Raw genomic sequence first — 23,322 nt, forward strand, 5'->3', positions numbered from 1 at the left:
GCGCGCCTCATTTGTACCTGACCTCGCTTAAACCTACAGAAGTTGCGCACAGGCGAGCACCATATAATTCCGCTCTGCTGACTTCTGCTTCATATAATGGCAAGTTATGGGTCTGCTGGTGGTGAACTAAATGTCTCAGCATGCCTTACAAGCCTGTAAACTTACTTTTTTCAAGACGCCACTATATTTGGGCAAACCATCAGTATCATTGGCATTGTACGCCTTTGCGGCAGAATGAGGGGATTATGCAGGATTAAAGCTAAACTTTCCAAACAAACGCAGCTCTTTGTTCATGACCTGGCCACATGTAGAAAAACACAGCAATTAAATAATTTCTGGGCTGTGCCTGTGTATTTGGTGGGGTATATAACATATGGTCTACAGATCCCATGCCAGGCCAACACCACCAAAAACTTTTGCCCCCTCTACCCCTTCATTGTCAACTCATTGGTGGACTGGGGTATTGTTCAGGGTATGCCTGCTTTGTAAAAAGAATTACTTGTTTAGATCAAATCGAATGAATCATGTTTGGGTTGAACTCAATGATTGACCCAAATATGAACAGCAGCATTACAAAAAAAAATATTTTGACTGGACACGAGTTTTAGTTCCTAAACAAACTTTGCCTGGAGAAGCAGAATTTGGTGAGATGACCAAATTCAGGGCAAGGTTGGCTTTTTGAGGTTTTATTATTATTTTTTTTTAAGAGAGAGATAGGCAAGGTAATAAGGACTGCTTCTAAAGACAAGTCTGCTTTAAAACTTGTTTCCAGTGTATTCTACTATTATATATATATTACACATTCTGCAATCGCTAACGTCATTTACAATCCCTCAGCAACACATCTGTCACAGTTTTTGCTATTGCCGTCAGCCAAAAAAAAAAAATGCACAACAGATATGTCCTGAAAACCAAAAAGCCAAATAGGGTGAGCCGCTATATTTTTTTTCTTTAATTCCCTGTTTTGTCTGGTTACTTTCAAAGATAAAAAACCAACAAATGGAAGAATCCAAACCCTAATTTTTTTTTAGTAACTGAGATCCAAGTCTGAAACTAATTCTTGCTTCTTGCAGAGACATCCACATCACAGACAACTCGCCAAAATGTCAAGGGAAGCGCAACTGAAATTATCTCCCTTGAAATGGAGATCCGACAAGCCTGACAAGCACCTTGATTCCGAAAAACCAGAATGTTTGATAATTTTTTTTTTTTTGGAGGAAGGAAATGGCAGGAAGTAGCACCTACTTTCTCAAAGACAGAGCGAGGCCGATAACAGAGCAGAACACAGCGTTCGGTACATAGGCAGTGACATTTCATGTAAAACAAAGGTATTGCAATGGAAAAAAGCAATCAGGCGTAACTGCTAGATGGCTGTTTCCAAAAAAATGCATGAAGATCATCGTCATCATAGAAAGAGAAAACAAAAAGGTTGACTTACATTGCCTTGGGAGGGTGTTGGGGAATCTTTGAGAAGTTTTCGTTGACGGAAAGCAAAGTTTACTCCTAAAGTTCTTCTTGATTCATTCGGTGAATAATTAGAGGAAGATCTGCGGAATTCAAACACAGCTGGGATTAGAAATTTGTGACTCCTGCCAAACTACTAAAGTAATATGTAAAAATCACCAATGGGAGGTAATCTAAAAAAATACATATGATATTTCAGACTTTCTTAACCTTTTTTCACCCTTGAAATACACTCAGGTCTTTAGGAAACTCTACCTATAATTACTATATCCATAGCTCACAGTATGAAGAATGTCACCCTTACAGATAGCCAAAAAAATCATTGGTGTCACCTTAACGGACCTGTGAGTCATAAATTGCTCATTGCTCAAGGAACCCCCTAGCAATCTTTGGAGGAACTCTTAAGTTCCATGCATGGAACCCTGGGTGAGTAACACTGAGCTATTTCAACACATCCACCTCCTGTCGTATTGGTACCTACATACTACACAAAATGGGGAAATGTTTTTGGAAACTTAGCATTTGTGTCACGGCCCCAGTAAACTATATTACCATAAATCTCTTCCTCTTCTAAGCTCATGAAATGTATATTTGAAGATTTCAAAATGGACTAACCCCCTTCAAATACCCCTTCTTCCTACTATTAAACCCTATAGGGCCATCCAGGCACTCTAACCTTGCTCGTTTTAAAGACCCATCAGTAGAGATTATTCTAGGATGTTCCATGCATAGGTATCCTACCTAAAGTGTAATTATACCCAAGACATTATTTTAATTTTGGATAGTGGGGAAGAATAAGAATAGCCTGGTTTTATTGCAGTTGATGTCTCCATTAGAGAGATTCCTATAGTTTGTGTCTAGAAAAATGTTGCCTGGCTAGGACATGAAGTATAAATGTGGTAATGCTAAGACATCTATTAGATCTGCCTAATTTTTTATAGTTTAAAGTTCAGAGCCACTTTTTCAATTCTGCTATTTACTTGGTAGTGAAACCCAAAAACAAAACATGGAGATATGTAGTATACCATATGACAATATGGCCTTTTAAAGAAAAGGCTGCATTTTCCAATCATTCTAATGTTCCGATCTTGTGACTCCAGAGCAAAGATTGAACGTGCTGGGAATACAATGCAAACCCATAGTAGAAGATAAACAGAACCTCTACTCTATTCTTCCTATCTTGTTGACACCTGTAACCTCTCCTTTGGGTTATAGACTGTTTAAGGTGGAATGGAAGCCTGCAAGAAAATCCTATTTACATAACATGCTTTATAAATACTCAGTACAGTAATAACCCTATCTCTACTGAGCTGCTGGTTAACCTTTCCCTTTTCACCACTCCAGCCAAAGCCCCATCATTGATTCCTTCCACTGCTTAGTTCCTATTCCTCTACTTCTGTCCCATTTGCACAATAGTTCCTGTGTAGGGATGAACGAGCGAGATTTTAAAAATCGATCTTGCAGCGAATCGGGCTGTTCTCACTTACTGAACATGTTAGCGAGAACGGCCTGTGAAAATTCAGCCTTTAAGATCGAATTTTTCGGGACCTGCAGGAGCAATCAGTCAGTTCCGCTCCCCTGATTGCTCTTGCAGCACTGTAGTATGTGTTCTTGGATCCTGTGATGATTCCCACGGCTGCATTCATTGATGAGCACAGCCGCGGTACTCAAACTGACAGAAGGAGTACCACAGCTACATTCATGAACTTAGGTTTATATTCAGGTCAATGTAGTTTTCCTTTTTTTTCCGGTAAAATTGGGTACCTTTGTTTAAATTTAGATCAGTTTATATTTGAGTATATATGATAATTAGGGATGAGCAAGCGAGATTTTAAAATTTGATCTTGCTGCAAATGGGGCCATTCTCGCTTACCGAATATGTAAGTAAAAATCCCCTGTGTAAATTCGGCCATCGAGATCGAAATTTTTGGGACCTGCAAGAGCAATCAGTCAGTTCCGCTCCCCTGATTGCTCTTGCAGCCCTGTAGTATGTGTTCTTGGATAGAAATTCTCTATCCAAGAACACAGCAGTACCACGGCTGTGCTCATCATGAATGAATGCAGGAGTGGGAATCATCACATGATCCAAGAACACATACTACAGGGCTGCAAGAGCAATCAGGGGAGTGGAACTGACTGATTGCTCTTACAGGTCCCAAAAAATTTGATCTCAACGGCCGAATTTTCACAGGCCGTTCTCGCTTACATGTTTGGTAACATGTTTCCTGTGATGATTCCCACGGCTGCGTTCATTGATGAGCACAGCCGCGTTACTCACACTGACAGGAGGAGTACCGCACCGCATTCATGATCTTCCGATGGGTCCGTGGAATCGGTTCCCCGAAAATTCACGGACCAATCAGAAGTTGAGTGCGAATTTTTAGAAGAAGAGATAGTCTTGAGTTAGGACCAGATCATGACGAAGCCAAGGTCAAAGGTCTTAGCATGGCCAGGATGCCAGGAATGACCAACCAAATGTTCAGGTGAAGTCACCATTGAAATACACTATAACAATATTTTAACGCTCAACCTTTTTCCCTAAAGGAACCCTTGAAATAAGTTTCATGTCTCAAGGAACCCTTATGAAAACCAATATTTCAGAAGTCAATAGGAAAAAAAAAGCCTTCTAGATTAATGGCCAGTGGAAAGAATGAACCTTACAGTAGTGCTTAGAACATTGGCCATAAAATTAGGGGCATAATCAAATCAGAGGTCAATCAGCTGCAATTTGAGGAACTCCTAGCAACCTCTGGAGGAACCTTGGTTGAGAATGGATGTATTAAGGCTTGGGAACATTGGGATGATATCTACAAATAGGTGGAGGAAAGGTTGAGGTATATTCGACTTTAAAGGTTTAAAAAAAGAACTGGTGAAAGTTGAAGAAAAAGACCAATTAATGTCCATCGCCAGAAAGAAAATATACGGAAAGTGCCGCTAGAGAGTTCAGACTCATCACTTGGCAGTCTTGTCAGGAGCAAGTATGGAAGTCTGGGCTTGATAAACATGGTGTGAAATGGCTGATTTGCTGTGAATATAACACTTTCTCAGAGTCCGCGGTTATTGCTGAGGCTACCTAAAAATAGAATTTGCTATGTTATTCGGCTCTTCTTCATACCGTCCCTCTTTCCCCAACATCCCCCCCATTTTTTTTTTACGATGTATATCAATATATGATGAACTCATTAAAAATGAATAAGCCAATCTAGTTGGGTTTGATGATCGTCACATGGTTTGATTACTTTATGGAATACATTACTAGCATATAAATCTTAGATTTCCCCCATGACTGGGAATGCTGTATTTTACAAGATCCTGAAATATCACCGAGGATTTATTGGTTTAATATTTCACACTATTTAGCATAAAAGACATATGGCTTCAGGATGGAAACATCGACAGAATGTACCGTATAATGGGTGGCGGTACAGGAAGTGATGTTCAGCCGTCACGTATGATGCTAGAAAGAAGGAAATTTACATTTTGGAATCTTTCATACTATAACAACAACATGCGGCAAAGGCCTGTTTTACTGCACGTTACTTATAAATCATATTTACTACATATCATTGTACATGTGTATTTATATATAGTGGCAAAACCCAATACATGGACGCCAGCTGAGTGCTATGAAGAAACTATAGCACAATGGAAACTATAGATCATCTATACATTGATTTTTTTTTTATTTTGTCAATAAAATATGTATTATATATATCCATCCATTTGTAGTATCCAATAGGAAAGTCCAGCATCACCTGTCTAAATATTGGCAGTCTGTCAAGGTAACCCCCCAGGAAGGTCTTTGGGGATAAATAACCTTTCCATGTATCATTCCTCAACTGGGAATGTAATCTGGTCTCTCCTGCTGTCTATGTCAAATCTGCAATAGTAGCAGAGCCTGTACAATGCACATTTACCTACTTGTGGCCATTTGCTGGATAAGTGATAAATATGAATATTGTATATGGAATTTCTAAGTTATCTGGCTAGAATTTATAAAAAAAAGTAAAATGTTTTGTAGTATTATAATTATTATCTAGTATCCATAAAGTGCAAGTTTATTGAATTACAAGTCCAAGTCATGTCACTAAATGCCTCTCAGAGGATCTCATAGTCTAAATGTAATAATAATATTATAAGTAATACAAAGAAGCTTCATATTCACTATAAAAATAGAGCCCCTTATTTAGCTTGTGGTTACAAACCGCTGCTTTTAGCCACTTCCAGGTAACACTCTTCTATATTGTGCCGTGTAACCTTGCTGTTGTTGTGTTAACCACAAGTCAACCCTAACCACACTCAACCTTTGTGTCATGCGGATGAGAGATGTTAAGGTTGCAGTTTGCGGCGCTTCATTGTTTTCAGGAAGTTGATGATCTTTCCCAGTCCTCCAGCAGCAACCACAACCACTTCCAACCGCTTTCCAAAAGCTATAGGCTGCAGTTGAAGATGGTTGCATTCAAGTCAATGGAAGCCAGTAAATGGTGGCCAAAAGCAACATTTTGCAGCAGGCCACTGTGATCAAGCACCGGTCTGAAATTAGCCCATAGATGGTTGCACACCTTGAAAAATTATAAATGGCAACTAGCCACATAGGAATAAATGGGGTTTTTGATAGAATTTATTTTTTATTTATTATATTTATAAGCTTGCTAGAAATGATCTCCTCTCTTTTCTTTACTTGCCCTTCCGATTTCTTTTCTCGCTTTTCCTTTCTTTTTCTTTCCTTACCCTTTACTCTCCTTTCTTCTGCTCTCTCTTTCCTGTCCTTTCCTTTTCTCTCCTCTCTCTCTTCTTTCCTTTCTTTTCCTTTCCATTCTTTCTTGTTCCTTTGTTTTTCTTTCCTTTCCCTATCCTCTCATCCCTCTCCTTTCTTCCCCTCTCTCTTTCCTTTCCTCTCTCCTCTTCATTTCCTATACTTTCCTGTCTTTCTTTCCTTCTCTCTTTTCTATCGTCTCTTTCATTTCTTTCCCTTTCCTTTCCTCTCCTATTCTCTCTCTTTCATTTCCTTCACTTTCCTCTCGCTTCCTTTCTTTTCTCTTTTATTTATATCCCTTTCATTTCTCTCTTTTTCCTTTCCTTTTCTCTCATTTCTCCCCCTCTTTTTTTCTTTCATCTCTATTTCATTTCCTCTCCTCTCTCTTTTTTATTTTTTCCCTTTCCTAGTGTCTCATTTCCTTTTCTTTCCTCTCTTCTCCCTTTTTTCCTTCATATTCACTTTTCTCTCCTTCATTTTTTTCTCTTTTTTTCTTTTCTTCCCATTCTTCCCATTCTTCCATTCTCGCTTTCCTTTCCTCTGGCTTTCCTGTCCTCTCCTCTCTCCTTTATTTTCTTTTCTCTCCTCTCTCTTTCTTTATTTTTTCCCTTTTCTAGTCTCTCTCGTTCATTTCCTTTTCTTTCCTTTTCTAGCCTTTTCTATTCCTGTTTTTTTTTTCTTTTTTACACCCTCTCTTTCCTTTCCTCTCCTCTCTCTTTCTTTCTATCCTTTATTCTGTTCTTTCTTTCCTTTTAATTTCTTTTCTCTCTCTCTCTCTCTCTCTCTCCCCCCCATTTGTATCCCTATTTTGTATCCACAATCTCCTCTTAGTAGTTGCAGGATCTAATACCAAGGTTCCGACCCTCCATCACACCGGTTCCAGTAATCAATGGAAGTGTTTTGTTATTGCACAATTCTCATTGGCCTTTCTCCACCAGATACTCCATTTCATGTACATAAGATAAATAACCAAATGAAGACATCATTTATCAACCAGCCATATTGCAGAGATGTGACACACTTGCAATGTTTTAACACTTTCCCTGCGTGTAATATATTACAGGTACTCCAGATGGGGGGAAGGGGAGAGATATGACTGTGCATCTTATTACAAGGTTTGGTTGCTGCTCCAGTGGCCATTGTTGGCTTCTCAGTGAGACTCATCAAGCTGTCTTTTTACGAGTCCTGAAAGCTTATAAGGGATTAGATATTCGAAATATAAAAATCCCACCTTTGGCCTGGTTTCTTCCCATGAATAAGATCGGTGTATAAATAAAAATAAAGATATTTTTAAAGCACAATTTGGCATGTATGGAATGTATGAAGATCACAGTGTAGAAGAACAGACTGAAATGATGTAGCATTTACATTCCATCCTTTGCAAATTCATCCAGTCATTGTCATTGCTGAATATTTACCAACAGGAAATTTCTATATGCATAGTGAGTTTATTAATCTTCTGTAATATTGCCATATGGGAATTCTTCCCATGCTTTCTAATCTGTATCCAAAACTAGAGAAAAAAATTTGGCTACAGGTACACTTTAAGTTTGAATGGAATATGGAGCTCTTGTGAGGCTTATTTATAACAAAGAATGGATATGGATCCAACATAAACTGCTAAATTATAACACAGCCGAGCCTATTCGTATAATGCAGGCCCATGATGTGGATGGAGCTTATGGTAAGCAGATAGAACTCTGGTATTGCAGTATAAGCCAAACACATAACATTGACAGATTAGGTAAATGGGGTTGGACAATGGGCTTCTCCTACCTTACATCTTTCAATAATTCCTAGATGTGGAAGCAACAGCTGGGAGTTTCCAAATAAATGCAAAAGTTGAAGAAGCCACTGCTGTCAAAATACAGACTGTCTGACATTGTCAGACTGTTATAAACAAAATATTTATAAAATACAAAGTAACATTGTTACTGTTACATTGTTACATAGTAGGTCAGGTTGAAAAAAGACATAAGACCATCAAGTTCAACCACTAAGAGGATGGATAGAATAGTTTGTTGCCCGGATCCCATCAACCAAATAGTTTGCTGTCTCCCTGGTGCCAGGGTTCAGCATGTGGTGGGCCGAGTAGAAAAATTACTGGGGGGGCCTGGACATAGTTAGTCCAGAGAAAGGCAAAAAACCAACATGGACCAAGACAGATGGGTCATGCCCAGCCCCTCCCAATAATTTGTCCATTCGGTCCACCACATGCCAAACTCAGGGAGACAGCAAACCATTTGGTTGAAGGGATCCGGCTGACAAACTATTCTATATGTCCTCCTTATCATAGAAACCCCTATGAAAACTAATACATTCCCCACCCCTACCAGATGGGCTGCTCTCCCGGCTCTTCACATATCTTTGAAAACATGTTGGGGTGCTCAAACACAGGGCTGGAAGTGGCCTTCCTTTTCTGGGGGCCCCTATCACTCTCTTTACCTATAGCAACCCAACTCCCTACATTGCTCATCCTGATTAACCTCCACATCCAAGCCATTAACTACCTTCTCAGTAAGCAAGAGACCCCTCTCAGGGTGATCCAGCGGTTTCAGTGTTGCAATGCGCTTCTTCAGCTCTCCAATGCGAGATACCAGAAAGGCGACTTGTTCTCATCTGTCACATCGGTATTCGCCTAGGAGCTGTTGCTCCATTTGCGCATACATGTGACAGACTGTGCAACATGTAAGAGCTAGCTACTGCACAGATCTGCATGGATCTGATGAGCAAATAAGTATTTTACATTATTCATTATCCTCTATGTAAAATTGGCAGTAAACCCTTGTAGACCCGTAAACCCGATTTGAAAAAACAATATTAACATTATGAATTTATAGAAATCTGTAATTTGCAGCTAGATAAATGTATTCACAACCAAAACAAATGAAATTAGATTTAACCCAATTCACTTCAATCACTCTTAAATCCATGGAAATCCATTGCTTGGCTTTGCCTTTGCCTATTATAGTACAGAAGGACAATACCATCCATGGGAGCGGATCAGGAGACACAGGGCAGACTCAGTTCAAAGGATTTCATGTGCAGGTACAAAAAGTGACAACAAAGTTAAAAGTGTCAAACGTACAGCTCAGGGGGGATTTCTGAATACCCGCCTGTCACTTTTCATAACTACAAATAAATCCTTTGACCCGTAAATTCCTTGTGTTTCCTGGACAACTTCTGTGACCTTTATAAAATGTTATTTTTGTTCCAGACAAAAGACTTAAAAAATGATACATGGATACTGGTAGACATATTTCTTTTTTCTTTGTGAATTTGAAAAAGCCTGAGTATAAAATTATTACATGACATGCAATTATTAAATAGGATGTAGGCACAATCACTAAAATCTCATATAAATTATATGTTATTCTCAAAAGATATTTTTAATTTTTTATTTCAAATTTTTAGCTATAAATATTTAAAGATGATGCAGCTCCTCGTGTAAGTTCTGGTCACCTAGTTGTACTTGTGTTGTTGGTGCATGCAACAGGAGGCCAAGCCAATACAATGGTCCACCATCGTCACCAGAAGAGCAATGATGTCTTCCTTTCCTTTGGTTTTTTTAAGTACTATATGGAATGTTTCATACTCAAAACTTTGGGGCCAGCACTGGGACCAGTAATGTGTGGGCCCAGTAATCTAGATCAGCAATATGCTCACATTGGTCAGTCTCCGATAGTCCCGTTACATTGACATCGCAGCCTGCTGACCATATATTCTAGAGTAGACCACAACAATGGACAACCAGAAGGAAGTTTCCATGTTACTCGATCAGTGACCACCAATATGGAGCCCACCTCCTTTACATGCAGGAAGTAAGAAGACTCAGGACCTAAATGATGTACTATAAAAATGAGGCATTTGGGTTGGACTTTTATGCTTCTTTATGGCTGGGCTGGATATCTTTCTACGTCCTGCACATATAGTGTCTCCTTGGACAGTCAGAGTAACTTGCCCTGCTAAGTCTCTCTATACACAAGGTGCCAGGCAGGAGGTGCAGTCTTGTGACATCCATGGCCAGTGAGTATGTAGAATCCTCCCTCTGATTTAGTCTTACTGCAAAACTTCTATGTTGACTTTTTTGCATCTGTAATGGAACCTGATAAACATCAATGTCCACAAAAAAGCTTCCTATAGGATTGTTAGGGCTGCGCCCCCCAACAAGTGACACGGGATTACCTAGAGTACAGAGTCTATGTGTCTCCAGGTGTTCACCAGAGTACCTAGCAAAGGGTGATGGGCTAATACCAATACTGGACTACTTTGCTGTGTGTCTCCAGGTGTTCAGTAGAGTACCTAGCAAGGGGTAATGGGCCAATACAGGAGTGTTTTTCTGTGGGGAGAATATCAGGTTGTGGCCTCCAGGGTCACCCCACCCAGGGTGAGAAGAACAGAGGGCTTCACTGTAGGGACAGCTAAATATCAGGTACTGGGTAGGACGCTGGCGAGAGATAAGGTCAAGATAGACTGAGGTCAGGGCTAGGTTGACATTAGGTGTCCGGAAAAGCAATATCTGCAGGGTATAGCTGGGCTAAATCTCAGGAAACAAGCTGAGGATCCAGCAACCAGAGTCTGGAACAAGAGAGGTTTAAATATGTCTAGCAGCCAATAGCAGGACAATATTGAAACCAGGAACTAATCTGCTCATCGACTGTAGCACATACTCTGAAATTCTCTGTAAGTGCAGGGGATGCTGGGAAAGGTAAAACTCTGCATAGCTAAAGGGAGGCTGAGGATGCTGCACTACAGACGTTTTGTGGGCAGATATTATATGTGGATTAATTGAAATGTTGAGTTCCGCCATCTTGCAGTCAGCAGTCCCAGAAGCAATTTATTAGCAATCAGTAGGGAACAAAAGTGGAAAGAATTCCCTCCTTATAGTGATGACTATCATACCACCTTTATAGACAACTAAGAGCAGTGGCTTGCTCTACCAAGTGACATTTACTTCTGAACTATGTAGGCATCATTGGAGATTAATCAGCCAGATTTCGAGGAACCCTTGGCAACCTCTGAAGGAACCATGGGGTTCCATTATACCCCTGACTGTTCAATAGTATTTCCATTTGCTTCTCCCCCAGAAGCTGTATAAAATTTTATCCAGGAACTTGGCCAGCAAAGACACTATTTAGACAAACCTAAGAGAAGAGGGTTTAGCATCCAATGAAGAAGGGGGCTGCGCTGGACAATTGACTCTTGCAGGAGTAGTCAGATTTTTGAGCAAGGTACATTTCGAGTGAATAAAAATAATTTATGAAAAGAAAAAAAGTTGCAAGTAAGCATATAAAACACTTGATTTTCTATGCTTTTGCCTGCAATTTTTTTAAAGTTAGTGACAGGGCCTCTATAAAACAAGTCATATTTCGGCCAAGCACTTTATGGAAGCATTGTATTCCGGGTTATATCTTTCCAAATGACGCTTCATATATCAGTTGCATGAACAGGAGAGCAGTATAAGTGCGGCAGTTCATCAGCAGCTCCTGGAATCTTTGGGTAATTTCCATGAAACATTTTTAGCGTTATAATGATAAAAGTATTATTGTCCCTATATCCTATTAATAATCCATCATCAACTCATCTGGGGAGAAGTGTTATCACCCACTGGTTAATACTAAGAAGTTCGAGCTGGCTCGGTATGTTCTTCTCTTTTCTCTGATGAAAAATAAAATGTAATAAATGCAGGAGGAAAAGAAAAAATGGCACGTTTGTCCAAAAGAACGCCGTCCCCGATTCTGTCTGCTGCTGCTTCCTTTGATTGCGGCTCCTCTTAATGCCTATATTGCAAAAAAAATGTTGCCTATTATAATTGAAAAGATTTTTTTGTGCAGCTAAAAAATATTCCCCATTTTTCGTTCCATTAGATTTTTTTCTCCACCCACTGGGCTTTTTGTATGGCTTTAAATTTAAAGGGGATATGATAGGATTTAAGCCTTGACTTAATACGACAGTCATTGTCAGCATAATGCTGAATAGGAAAACCAAGTATAAGGGTCTGAGTGACCCTTATACCCTTAGTTATATGAAAGCTAGGCTTTCCTAGGGCCATGCTGTTTGGCATTTCCTAAACTGGAGCAGCAACATAAATGTGGAAAAAGCAAAGAGTATTAGTTTGCTACTCCTTTTCTAAAACTTTTTAGCAAATACATTAAATCTCTCTCTTGATCTTCCCAAAAATGCATCCTTATTTATTCCTGCGAGTTGTCCTGTGACCTATCTTCTTTGCATTAACTGCTAATCCCATCAGCCCAAATGTAATGGAGATGAACAAAGGCAGCCCTCTTTGAAGTCCAAATCTTCCAAATAATATCTTGCACAAACTCTCCATATAATAAACAAGTGCATGGTGCAAAACAATGGTCATACCTTAGAAATCCAAATATCAAAGATGTCAGCGCTCACAGTTCTTTGACAATCGCTTTTCTGTAGCTCTATTTCAAGCAACACGTTGTTTTGGGGGTGCAGTTGTCCCCTTTGTTAAGGAAAAAAAAACAGAACAAAGAAATGTTTTGTTTGGATGTCAACCATGGCTAATTCCAAAGGCCAGTGGAGGGGATAACGTAGCCACCTGTGGACTGGAAGTGTTTCATTCACAGAAATACCAGAAGACATTAAAGTTGAAAAAGGCAAAAGGCCATTCAGTTATATAAAGAAGAAACGGAAAAAGTAAAATATATTAGATGTCAAAGTGAGCATACAAATTGTGATAAATTAACATTTTCATATCACAGTGTGATGTATATTCATGGATTGGTCACTCACATTTAAACCTCATGGAAAGTGAGACCGTTGTATCTATACAAAGGATTTTCTAATTATTTCGATAGAGACAGGTATAACGTCTTATACCCGACGCGTTTCACCTACGTTACAGAGTAGTGGTTGGATAGACCTTCATAGGAAATAAGGAAATTCCTCATTAGGTAACATCATGCTAGCTTCCAAGACATCCTATATTCTTGGGGAAAAGAATATCATTGGATATTCTCCAGGAATGATGCTGCAAAATGTGTACAATGTGGGACAGCCAGAGGAGGCCATTCACCCTTTTTTGCAGTATGTTCATTTATAGACATTAAGGAAACCAAAATGGAAGAAAAAGGTGTTTATTTTTAAATATTTTATTAATTTTTTTAAAAAGTAGCTGAACACAATTTTAAAAAAAAGGAATGAAATGCTGAAAGCAAGTCATAATACTAAAAAATTCTTTTTTTTTTCAAATACTTATTAAAAAAGAAACACAGATATGGTCCCTGTAAATAAAACAGTATTATATGCAAATGTCTGAACTAGAATGCAAGGACAGTCCTGAGACAGCTGTTACCGCTCTCTAAATGAAGGCATGTGGACGACAAAGCACTTCCCTCTTTAATCCTAATATGGTGCAGTGCCGAGGTGTAAATGCACGATAATTTACTTGTCAGCATCAATAAAGGCATGATCCCAATGATGGGGCCAGGTGAGCAGCCTGAATGGTTCTGCTTCCTGATCAAATAAAGCTTGACAAATGTCTAGTACTCTCTACGGTACAACTCGAGGAACCCACAGCTGTCCATATCCAGAGTTTACTGTCATTCCTAATATTCTACCTGATAAACTTGCACAGCTCATCCTGTTCATTACTCAGTCTCTTTGTTGTGTAGTAATAAATGTATTTCTTTGTTGGCTGGCTTTACACCCTGGAAGTGTTGGGGTTCTTTTTCTGGATTTTCACCAAAGGCACTATCTGCATGAACTTTGATCACCCTGATCTGGTTGACTTGGTGGTTTGGCAAAGTGGTCCAAAGGACCACATGCTCAATAATTGCCCTCTGTCATGAAGGGCGAAACAAATGCCCAAACCAAGAAGCCGACACTCAAAACAAGGTTTTTTTTGTAATGGTGGTGGTGGGAAGTCAATATTGAATCGTGCCAACTGTAAACTGTGAAGGTACAAGTTTTACCAGTTGACTAACACACCAAAAAAAAATCAGCGCTGGGTCTTAAAGAAGAACATTGGTTTCTAATCAGGAATTTGGTTTCTAAACTAGAAGAAATTGACAGCGGCTATAGTGAGTGGCACTGTACCACTCTCTGCTGCCACTATTTATTCTCTATGGGGCTACCACATGCTACATGTAGAATCTCACCGGAGGCAAAGGTACACTGGCTTGAGGAGGTTGTAACTACACCGCAATCTCATGGCCAATGTGAACATAGGCTATGGGTTACGTTTCACCTGCTACTCTTTTCTATCTATATTGTGGTCACAACAGTATAATGCCAATACTAGATCCAGTGCTAAAAAGTAAAACTCAAATTTATTAAATAAAAAATGTCCCCAACTTTACATGCTTTCTTGCTTGGCTTAGTGGCTAGCAATCTTGCTGTCGGATTGGTATGTCACAGGATCGAATGGACCTGGACACCATCTGCAAAGGAATTTGATTTTCCTCTAGCTGCTGATGAATGGTCAGTGATGTATAAAAACAAGAGAAAGTTGAGATTACAGGTTGCTCAGTGGTTAGCACTCTGGCCTTTGCAGTGCTAGATCCCAGGTTCAAGCCTGGGCCAGGACGCTATCTGCAGGGAGTTTTGTATGTTCTCCTCGTGTTTATGTGGATTTCCCCTGGAAATTTTCTCTCCCACATTCCAGAGACATGCAGTTATTTTAATTGGATTCCCATCAAAACTGCCCTTAGACTATGGTAATGATGTATAACTATGGTAGGGAAATTAGATTGTGGGTCCATTTGGGAGACAGCTAGTGACATGACTATGGGCTTGGTAAAGTGCTGTGTAATATGTTGGTGCTTTATAAATACAAGGTAATTATAAAATTTCTTTGACCTGAACCTCAGGTTAAAAGTTGTGTGCCCTTTACAAACCTCCTCATCAAATAAACTTTGTTATGAAACTTATCAAAACTCCTTTGTACTTTGTAGCAGACTCTGACACAGGCGTCCAACTACAGACAACGGCCGTGCTACGATTGACATTCTCCCCATAACAAGTGTTTGTCGAATCCCTCAGAGCAAGGTGACCTTTACATATTCAACTGCATTTTCCTCTTTTTCCGTCAGATTGCCGAAGTTAATTTGGGATCATTAACTACCTGGGTGCTATCTCCCAAAATGTTGCATCGATCTTTGACAATATACAAAATGTCATCTTCCTGTGAGTGGCAGAGACAGTGCAGCATTTATCGGGTATTGATCACCCTGCTGTGTGTTTTATTACCTTAAAAGAGCCATTATTTTTTCCTTTTTTTCTTTTTTTCTAAATGCTCAATTTAGTTTTTTATCAATGCATATAGCTTTTATTCATCAAGCTCAATCACCACTAAAATCATTACATATGAGTAAAAGCTTTTATAATAATGACGGCTAACTGCCAGTGATTTTATCCCAAAGGTTGAGTGGTTAATGGGTTGGTCCACCCAAACATTTGGAGATGCTGGAGAGTGAACAACAACTGGGCAACAATTAGTCTAAAGTCTTGCCTTTTCTTAGGAAGTGTTATTGATGCTTTAAAAGCAAGGCACTAGCGATGATGGGCACCAGGTGGTAATGGTGACTGCACTGCTATCTATCTCTAGAAATTTGCTGCAAGAGAACAGAGATGATCTAATCCAGTTTTGCTCGACCTTTTAAACATGTGGAAAGCCTTTTAAATAAATTTTGGGTTTTCAGAGTTCCTCTGCTATAATTACTATTTCCCCAGCTCACAGGAAAATTAGTGTGGTGGTCATTAGGAAGAATTCCTTCTACTTTGCTGGCCATTGAGAATTATGCCACCCTTACAGCCAAAAAAGTCATTGATGTCACTTAAACTGACCTGAGAATCACAAATTGTTCATTGCTCATAGAACCCCTAGCAAACTCTGGAACTGGAGCCACACGTGGAAATACTGCCAGAGAGGTTAATACCACAAGTGAGAACAATATCACTATCCAATGGTGCAAAGCCAACTCTTATATCCTTGTTGGGTCACAACCTATAGATTGCAAAAGATGCAGGCCCAAAGTCCTCACTGCTTTACTTGTAAACCTAGTGGGTCTTAATAAAGTTCTCCAAGACTGTAGAGGGTAGTCTATCATGGGATAACCTGAAAGATCCAGCAAACCTTAAATAAATTTCTTAAAAATCTGTATGAGACCTGGATGAGATGGATTTGAGGTTTGTTGGATCATCCAGGTTTTCCTATGATAGTCTATCTTCTCCAGTCTTGGAAAGCTTTATTAAATCAGGCCCACTAGGTCTACAAGTAAAGTGTTGAGCAGCTTGGGCCTGCATTTTTTGGAATCCAAAGATTATAACCCAACAAGGCAACAAGAGTTGGATTTGCACCACTGGATGGGGATGTTAATCTTGTGGCTTTGAAAACTCCAGTTTTGGAGAGCTTTAATAAGATAAGTCCAGTATGTCTTGTAGGAACCCAAGAACAGCTGAACAGAATAAAATCCTTCAGACTGTATCCATATTTAACTTCAACTTCCAACATTAAGACCAGCATCTCCTTCATAAAAAGGACTACATAAAAGGACAAGACTCCTAAAGATATTGAATTAACACCACATTTTTATTATATAAAGGTTTGCAAATATTTAGATTCAAGGTTAAATATACATCTGTTTATCTTTTGATCATTGGTAACCTTAGGTTTGTTTTGGGATTATTTTATAGAATAATGAGCGACAGCAAGAGTTTGGGCCCGAGGCTTTAAATGATTTTGTGGATTATACGAGATCAATCAAGTCTTTTGAAACATGACTCACTGGATACGGCTTACTGAGATAACATATGTTACGAAAATGTTCATATGCAGGACTATATCAGTCAGAAGCCCATACATCAGCGGTGTCTAATAATGTCAATGTTAGTGGCATATTAGGAAATTATTATAGGAATTTTCTGTGTTGTATTTCCAATTTGCAACAATATTTGTGTAATAACGTAAAAGCAGAACACTTTAGATGGTGTTGACTTATTTACTGCCAAAGTAATTGCATTCTGTACATGTTTCTATTTCTCATTATATCCGTAGTTCTCATCTATATCTGTATTTTTCTTTTTATCTGTTGTGTGGTAAATTCGGCTGTTTTATAATACTGTTGCAGATAGAAATGGTTTAGAAGAAATGGGACAGATATAAATTGGGGGTCCCAAATGCACAACATTCCAGGTCTCTGACCTCCTTTCTTTCTAGCCCCAAAGAAAGGTTGGGGCCCTTACCAATTGACCAGCTTGCCTTACTCTAAAACCAGCCTGGTTGAAGATATAAATAACAACTGTTAGGAGATGCCTAACCCGCAGGCAATCCTAAAACCACTGCAGTATCACACCTTGTTTATTCTGCCTGGTGCTTTTACTTGTAGTAGCAAGAAAAATAAAAAAATAGCATCATCCTCTGCTTCCCTTTAGCTGTGCAGTCTCAGATGTACATTCTCTGCATCCCCGGCACAAACTCCAAGGCTGTGAACAGCTAAAGGAGATTTTAGGAACATATCAGACTTAGGGCTTCATCCTGCCCTGCCATTGGCTGCTAGGACTTTATTACCCGTTCTGCTCACAATCACCAGTTGCCTATTTTATCATTACGTTTAGCTGACCTGTTGCTGGAGTGATTATCTCGTAGATTTACTGTTGATGACTATTGTCTTTTCCTTGACCCTGAGCATATTTGCTGCCTGGACAGACCTTTCCCAGTGTCTCTTCTCTTGGATACCTTCTTTGGTAGAATGATTTCTGTATGTTGCCTCCGCTGGACTGCCCTGAGTTATCTGTGGGCTCCTGGTCCTCTGTCAGTCCTTCCCCAGATATGCTGGGATGATGCTACTAGCCACTCGAGTCTAAGCGGGGCTTGCTATAGGTGTAGAGTGCAGAGCTACATTGGGGGAATGGCATCTGCTGAGCGCTGGCTGCACCAGGGGGTTAATACAACATAGCAAGGTCTCTTTTCCTCATCACGCTTTGTTGAACCTATCATAATTTCCTGTATGAAATGAAGTTAAGTCCCATCAGTACCCACAAAGAGTGTTTTCCTGCTTGTGTAATAGTGGCTCAGTACTTTTGAGCACCAACCCCCCATTTAATGGTATGTCAGGGAGGGGAAAAAGGTACCACTAAGTATATGTTGGGAGTAAAATTGTTGCCTTTGCTCTAAATGGGCAAAACCTGTGTTTGCTTTTATATTTATGAAAATGTCTTGCATCTAAAGCATTTGTTCCACATTATAAATAATTTTTCTTTTTCTAAAATGTTCATAAAACACAATCAGTCTGGCTTAAAAAAACAATATAATATATAATAAATAACTTTCAAATGTTCCTCATTTGAAGGCACTCTTACAAAACCATATCTCTTTTTTTCCTCCATTGTATTATTGCATTTGTTGTTTTGATGCTAAAAAGTAATTGTAGTGGTCAAAAAAACACTTGTGTGTCTAACCAATCATTTTCTTGGCATGGTAAATCTTCATTGTCCATGCTACTTGTAGTGTGGTGGGAACACGTCCTTTGTTCAAATACTAAAAGTTGGCCGGCCTTCCCATCTCAGATCTCTGGAATGTATGCTACTCGGCACTGTCTTTTAGAAAGCATTAGTTTAAACTTTCTTTTTCAAAAGTTAGCTTGTTAGACTTTGGAGGGGTCAAAGGTTGCGTTCTCCAGAGCTCACACTGTAATGACATCCACAGATGAACACAGAAACGACATCCGGGTGACACCGACACATCCGTTGTAGAGCACACGGCTGCCCTATGCCAGGTATAAATGCTGGCCCTGGAGGATAACAACTAAATGTGTTTTTGTACATCAGTTAGTTCAGTGTTAGTTGTTGAAATTGGAATATAAGTGAAAAAAATAAAAAAAGTAGAAAGGTTTCAATGCTTGTACAGCGAGGGGCCTTTAATTTCATTTCAAAAGTTGTTTTCAATCTAAGACCTTGTTCAGAAGAAAGTCTATAGGGGTCGTCTACCTGGCACTTTTGAAGCCAAGGAGTAACCGAGTAGGCACCATCACTCAAATTTAGAAAAGAACTAAATGAAAAGTTCAGGGTCCAAGCAGAATTTCAGCACATTTTGACATTGTTAACATAGAATATTCCATCATTATAGACTAATTTTGAATTTGATATACAATAAACATTTTCAATCTCTGGAAATCACAAGCCAATGGGAACTCTGCACGCCATGTAATAGTTATTGGGAGATAGATTACTAATGTGAATAATAGGCAGTATTCCCATTGATTGGTGGATTGGTGGTCCCACTGCCCAACAACTAACAGCTAATTAAAATACTACCAGGTATCTAAATGAGCAAACCTGATTTCATCAGTTAGAACAGTGTCTCTCAGCCAGGGTTCTGTGGAACCCTAAGGTTCCTCCAGAGTTTGCTAGGGGTCCCTTGAGCTGTGTGACTCTCAGGTAAGTTTACCTGACACCAATTAAATTTTTGGCTATCTGTAAGGGTGACATTTTTCCCAATGGCCAGAAATGTAAGAAGCATTCTTCCCACTGAGCACCACACTAATATACTGTGGAGCAGAGGATCCTTTGTACATACAAGAACACATATAATCAACGCACATTTAATAAAAAATGTAATATTCTACAAAGCCTGTAGATTGCACGGCAGCTACCAATTCCAGAAATGTTTGGGATCATAATATATTTTCGTTACTGGAAAATTGTTATAATTAATCTATTAGGAACACTGCCATTATAAGCGTCTTCACTTTCGCTCTCTTTACAACAGGTGTGTCGGAAACAGCTGGCGCAGCCAATACGCATAAACACAATTTGCATATTTATAGCATGTATTAATTAGCATTACACCTATTAACATGGAGAAATGGAAAGTAAAAGGAACAAAAGAAGAGGAGTTTTCAACAAGGAATAAAGAAAACCCTTAAATTAGTAATGGGGTGTAATCAAATATTAAAAAAGACCTAGCATTCTGATCACATGGAAGCATTATTTTTAAATAATAACCAATAATAATTTAATTCAATACATATTAGAGTTGCCAGTGCCACTGTCTGGTCCACGTAAAGCCGCTTGTCCACGGAGAGGACTGGTTGGGTAGATGGATGACACCACAAGTCATAAACACAGAAATGTTGCAGAATCAGTTGAACTCTTTGTAATTCTTTTATGTTATTATATGGATCAGGGGTATAAAAACTTGGCCTAGATAGAAACATGAGTAGGTAATGTAGGGCAGTGGTCGCCAACCTTTTTTGGACAAATAAATCCACGGACTCCGGACATGCTCGGGTAGCTGTGTGTCATGTGATGTCATGATGCCAGAACCTGCCCACTCTCCTATTGCAGGGAGCCTATAATCCGTATGGGAGACATGGTCTGCGGCTCTGGCCGGTGAGCCCCCTCCAAGTGGGGTACTTACTCTGACCCCGCTGGGAGGTGCACTGGCCCGAAACTACAGACCACCAAAGTTTTTTCGCCGACCACCGGTGGTATATATATACATATATATATGTATATAAATATAGATTCAATCCCTGCTTTAAAATTATGAAACAAACAAAAGAAGAAGAATTTAAAAGGAAGAAAATGGAAACAGAACAAGGAATGGAGGAAGGAGTGAATAAAGCAAGGAATGAAGGGAGGAAAGAAGAAAGAAAGGAATGAATTGAGAAAAGAAGAAAGGAAAGAAGGGAAGAAATAAGGGAGGAAGAGGAAAAGAGGAGAAGGGAAAGTGGGTAAGTAGTGAATGAAGAAGAATGGAAATATGAAGGAGGGAATAAAGGTTAGTAAGGGAAGATAATAACAAGACAAAAGAATGCTGGAAAGAATAAAAAGGAAGGGAGAAAGGAAGGAATTGAACAAGGAAAAATAGGGATAGAAAGGAAGGATATTAAAAAAAGGAAGTGGAAGCAGAGGAAGGAATTATGAAATAGATGAATGAAAGGAAGGAAGAGGAAGGGAAGAACAGCTAATAATAGAGGAAAAAAATGGAGAAAGGAAAAATGAAAGCGAGTAAGGAGGAAGCAAGGAAGGAAGGTAGCAAGAAAGGAGGGAGGGAGCAAAGGTAAGTTACGGAAGGAAATAGATAAAGAAATGGAAGTGGAGGACAGAATGCTAAAAAGAATGAAAGGATGGGAAGAAAGGCAGAAGAAAGGAAAGAAGGAAGAAAAAAATAGGGATGAAAGCAAAGAAGCCATAGGAAAACAAAAAAGACCAGAGAGATGAGACAAACATATGTAATAGAGAGATACAAGGAAGCAGAAAACAAAAGGAAATGAGAAGGAGAGAATATTAGGAGGAGCAATGCTGTGCAGAACGATATAGATGGAGAAACGGAACACATTTCTTTTGTACGGTAACACATAAAATACTAATAGCAGATGGCAGAACAATGTTGTTCGTCCTGCTTCAATTATGAAAAAGGAGAGATGAAAACACATATTTGGGAACTGGCACATCAAATAACTGTCTGGAAGAAGCTGATTCTTTAATATTTCGAAAACAACCGAAATGCGGAACATAACAATATGTTAGACAAGTTGCTCCTTTTAATATTGTCTGAGTTCGATTTTCCCATGAGCAGTGGGCTGCAATTGAAATTACATATCCCAAATGTCAACCCATATACAGTTGAAGTGTTGGACAGTAATTTTAAAGCCAAGCTTGTACACAGGTGATCTGTTTAAAGGTGAACTATGAAGGTTTTGAATACATTCATGACACCAAATTTACTCAAGTGAGCCTGACCACTTTGCAACTCATCTAGACCTCCACTGTCTCACTTCCACTGTAAATTATCCATTACTTCTGGTTATGGGGGGCCATGTGGCCTTCTAACTCTCATTTGTGCAGAATGAGACCTGTAAGATGTTGAGAAGAGCATTATCAGACAACATTTCAGCAGCAAGTGTCCAAGCTACATATATAGAGGGAACATTGGACTGGATCTCCAGCGTGAAAAACTTTTGGACCTGTGGTGGAAAACCATCTTCACTTCCAAGTTATGTGTTGAGTGCTACTTTCTACTCCTGTTTCTCCATGTATCCTGGGCAGCAGATAGATTCCTTCCTAGCATTATCCATCAGGTGATCCGGTGAAAATGCTCTCCTTTTAATATTACAGGATTTTTAGTTTTAAATGCTTACATAGACATACTTACATAGTTAGGTTGAAAAAAGACATCAAGTTTAACCACTAGAGAAATAAACATATCCCAGATATAAAACCCGATAGACATGATGTTTCAGAAGAAGGCAAAAAAAACCCTGGTACAACTTGCTCCAACGGGGAAAAAATTCCTTCCTGATTCCATGAGGCAATCGGATGTTCCCTGAATCAACAGTCTCTGTTATCTTTACTTTAAAGCTTTACTACCCGGTTAAATAATGTGCTTCAAGAAAAGCATTCAGCTCTTTCCTAAAGCAAGTTAGAGAACTGCCAAAACTCCTTCTTGAGGGAGCCGATTTCACAGACCGTACAGTGAAGAATCCCTTCCTTATCTGGAGATTATATTTCTTTTCCTCCAGAGGCAAAGAGAGCCCCCTTGTCATTTGCAATGACCTTAAAGTGAATATTGGGGAAGAGAGTTCTCTATATGGACCGTTTATATATTTATACAGGGTGATCATATCCCTCCTTATACGTCTCTTCTCAAGGGAGAATAGATTCAGTTCAGCTAATCTCTCCTCATAGCTGAGCTCCTCCATTTCTTGAATTCTTTGAAAAAGGATAAAATAATGTGACAGTAAATGATTTGTGGTAATTGTTTGTGATAAAAAATTATTTATTAAATTATGAGCTTGTTGTTGATGGCCAGTTTGAGATATTTCAAAACTCATTGACAGGGTGATCTTCTTCCGACTTGCAGAAGGAAAGCAAAACTGAAGCAAATCAAAAAGTCAACACAGGTCCCTAATCTCATCCGAGCCTGGGTTCACATCTACTTCACCCTGATTTCTCTATAATGCACTGGAGTAGGTCCTTACATTTGTGACCTTGCTTTCAAGTCATGACTGGTGGCTGTGAAGAACTTCCTACCATTGAAACTTTGTATATCAGTCTTTACGTATGTAAGCGACAACATGCCTTTTGTATGGATTTCATGGCTACGTTTTAAGAATGTCAAGGTT

At 39.2% G+C, this 23,322-nt stretch overlaps 1 long non-coding RNA gene across 1 annotated transcript in view; it reads right to left on the bottom strand.

Annotated features, from left to right (window-relative positions):
- The window catches only part of LOC140323988 (uncharacterized), a 430,128-nt gene that overhangs the window by 172,045 nt on the left and 234,761 nt on the right, over positions 1-23,322 (bottom strand). The window contains exon 3 of the long non-coding RNA XR_011919468.1: positions 1,439-1,547. This is a non-coding gene — a long non-coding RNA (uncharacterized lncRNA). The remainder of the gene's footprint in view (positions 1-1,438; positions 1,548-23,322) is intronic.

Source organism: Pyxicephalus adspersus, chromosome 1 (assembly GCF_032062135.1).
Source record: "Pyxicephalus adspersus chromosome 1, UCB_Pads_2.0, whole genome shotgun sequence".
In the NCBI taxonomy this organism is placed as follows: Eukaryota; Metazoa; Chordata; class Amphibia; order Anura; family Pyxicephalidae; genus Pyxicephalus; species Pyxicephalus adspersus.